The sequence below is a fragment of the Alosa alosa genome, chromosome 13 (assembly GCF_017589495.1).
Source record: "Alosa alosa isolate M-15738 ecotype Scorff River chromosome 13, AALO_Geno_1.1, whole genome shotgun sequence".
NCBI classification, from domain to species: Eukaryota; Metazoa; Chordata; class Actinopteri; order Clupeiformes; family Clupeidae; genus Alosa; species Alosa alosa.
In genome coordinates, this window is record NC_063201.1 from 24,086,444 (window position 1) to 24,090,162 (window position 3,719).

Genomic DNA, 3,719 nt, shown 5'->3' on the forward strand with positions numbered 1-3,719 from the left:
TAGCTTAAGGTGTGTTGCTAAAGCAGCCATAATGAAATGAAGGTGTCATTGTTTGGATACTTCACACACACATGCTTTTTAATTTCACAGACTACAACTACCAAGCTGGAATCAAAGCACATCGATTCCCCTCTCACACCCTGCACGCACTTAAAACAAAATAAACAGGCGTCTCAGTCTCCGCATGTATAGGGAAAACTGTATCAGACCGGTTAACGTTGGTAAATCTTCCATTGCACAGAATGATTTTTGTAGCACGTGCAACAAATGACAGTCGAAAGATACAATTACAGTGCTGCTATCAATTTGCTTGGTATAACCGCATTTATAGTTTTCTACAAATGCAATCAATCAAATTGGCTCTATCGCTCAACCAACGCTAACGGTAACATTACCTAGGTCCTTATTGATATTATAAGATTAACGTACCTGCAGTAAAAACCAAGCATGTCCGATAAACATCCTCAGATTTATTTCGGCTTCAAGAAGAAATGGGAATTACATTTCATGTGAACATCGTCCTATCCTTATTAGACGTTCTCTGCGGTAAACTACAGTCCTTGTAGGAAGCGTCCATTGTTTTTCCAACCCACTTTTAACTTCGAACAAAATTACATCTCACTGCAACGATGCGCCATCTAGTGGACAAACTACGTATTGCCAATACTGGAAATGCAGCCATGATGATGATGATGAATATTTGGCTTTCTTTTAATCCTACTGAATTTGTAATTATGTATCGGCCATTCTAATACCGATAGTATGTGCGTGCCTGTGTGTGTGTGCATGTGTATATGTGCATGTGTATATGTGTGCACCGCCATCTACAGGCCAATGAGTACAGTCACTAAATGTACAGATAACCTAATTTTTTTTAGACCCCCCATGGATGAAATTCTACGAAACTTGGCATACCCCCAGAGAATGCCAGGTCAATCATACACATAAAATTTGGTGCAGTTCTGAACATCTTAACTGAAGATAGGGGCGATTAAAGCAGAATGATATTGCATTTTCATTTTTTACCAGGGGTGCAAATCACAAAGGAGTGATTATGGGCCAGGTTGATGTGGGCCCTTGAGACCAACATACCATAAAAGATTCTTCATCCTCAGAGTTGAGGGAGTAGCCCCCGGGGATGAAACGAAATTTTTCCGTAAAAGTCTAGTGGCTACATACCCACCAAATTTCATGTGCACCGATGTTTCGGTGTCCCGTGTATCGTTGACCAAAAATTCAGGAAGTAGATGACGGGGAAAAAAAAAAACTTTGACAATCATTATATGACCGCTTCATAGCTTACTCAAGTACAAAAAGGGAAAAAAGAAAAATCTCGGAAATCCTCAATTTGTTGTTTCCCTCTCAAACGTGATTGGATTGTGCAGGCGCCACTGATTGGGACAGCCTATCAGCAATCACCTTCAGCTTTCCGCCAAAGTCAACTCCATGGTCAGATTTAGATAAGAGACAAAACCATGGACGAAACAATGGATGAAGACGCAACAGGTCCATCCCGGGAATGTGCCAACCTGTGGCCCCAACTCGCCAGACTATTTCAATTTTCTGAACAAGTTAATGAGTAATGAGTTAATGAGTTAATTAGTTTTCGCTTCAAGAGTTTCAATTACAAAATAGTATTTTGTATTTGAAATACATATTTTAAATACATGTATCAGAAATACTGCCCATCCCTGGCAACATAGTAAGGTAAAAAGATGAAAATGACTTGATTTTACTTTCAATTCCTTTTACATTCCTCAAGGTATTAACATTAACATTTTTCATAACTCCATGTAGGAGGCAGTAGTAATGCAATATTTGAAAAAAAAAAAAAAAATGTAGGCTACTCTTGTACTCTTGATACTCAAGTACTTTTAAAAACAAGTACTTTAGTACTTTTACTTAAGTAGACATCTGACTGTTGTACTTTTACTTGTACTTGATTAAAATTTAGCAAAGGGTATCTGTACTTTTACTCAAGTAATGAAGCTGTGTACTCTGTCCGCCTCTGATAGTCATATTTAGTATGTGTTACCAGTGTGTTTTCCTTTGTTGTATGAATTCCTAATGTGTACATACAGAACTCATGATGAATTCATAAGGTACAAGCAGTAAACTAATTTATAATTCCTTATGTATAAGTATAAGTATAAGTAAGTATATATACTCTTTTGATCCCGTGAGGGAAATTTGGTCTCTGCATTTATCCCAATCTGTGAATTAGTGAAACACACTCAGCACACAGTGAACACACAGTGAGGTAAGGCACACACTAATCCCGGCGCAGTGAGCTGCCTGCAACAACAGCGGCGCTCGAGGAGCAGTGAGCACTCAGCCGTGCCTACTGGTCGAGGTTCGGTAGGCCACGGCTGCCCCAAAGTTTACATACTGTACATGTGATGAATTCATAATGAGCTAGAGATTGTGTCAATGTTACTTTAGTTGAATAGCTCAGTTATTTCATTGGCAATTCAATGTTATTCAGACTTCATCATATAGGCCTGTTTGCCAGCTGGTAGACAGTACTGTGTGAATGTAACATTTACATTCATCCATTTAGCAGATGCTTTAATCCAAAGTGATTTACAGCAAGATAATCACAGTACAGAGAAGACCTTAACTGGGAATTACTACTGCATCTGTCAGTACTATAGGATAGGATTGGGAATTACTACCACATCTGTCAACACTAGAGGATAGGATTGGGAATTACTACCGCATCTGTCAACACTAGAGGATAGGATTGGGAATTACTACCGCATCTGTCAGTACTATAGGATAGGATTGGGAATTTCTACTGCATCTGTCAATACTATAGGATAGGGTTGGGAATTACTACTGCATCTGTCAGTATAGGATAGGATTGGGAATTTCTACTGCATCTGTCAATACTATAGGATAGGATTGGGAATTACAACTGCATCTGTCAACACTAGTGGACAGTGGTCAAAGTGTGGTAGGAGGAGAAAGTGGTACAGTAGAAGGAGGAGGTAGAGGAGGGAAGATGAGGATGTGGAGAAGAAGGTAGAGGAGGGAAAAGGGGGATGAGGAGAAGAAGGAAGTAGAGGAGGGAAGAGCATGGTAGGAGTGTCAGGTTGTCCGAAGCACTAGGAGAGGAGATCTTCGGAAGAGTTAGGTCTTTAAGAGTTTTTTGAAGACAGGGAGGGACGCCCCTGTCCGCCCTGCTTGATATCTGCCCCACTCCATTTTCCGCCACATCCTGAGAGAGAAAAATACATGAAGACAAGTGGAAGAGTGCTGACCCCTGGGGCAGTTCTCAGTTTAGGGTTGGAGTTGGGCGGTGGAGTGTTAGATAAGGGGTGTTAGATTAGGGTGGGGGTGTTAGATAAGGGTGGGGGTGTTAGATTAGGGGTGAGGTGAAGTAAGTATGAGAATTGAGGGGTGGGTAAAGGAGGTGGAGAGGGGGTGAGGTGATGGAGGTGGAGCGGGTTGGGGGAGAGGGGTGTGAGGCTATCACAATCAAATCTACTCATGATATTGCAAACAGCACTTACCACAAGCAATGACGACCGCACTGACACCTTCCAAATGGATGCACAAAGCAGAAATTGACAGGCAGTGGCTCCCCTGAAGTTCAAACATAGATTTTTTTTTAGTTTAGTGTGAACTACTACCCTGATGCACAAATTTAGGATATCCAACATTAAAAATATTTTATTATTATAGTGTCGCTACCCGATGTGAGTTGCACATGCTCA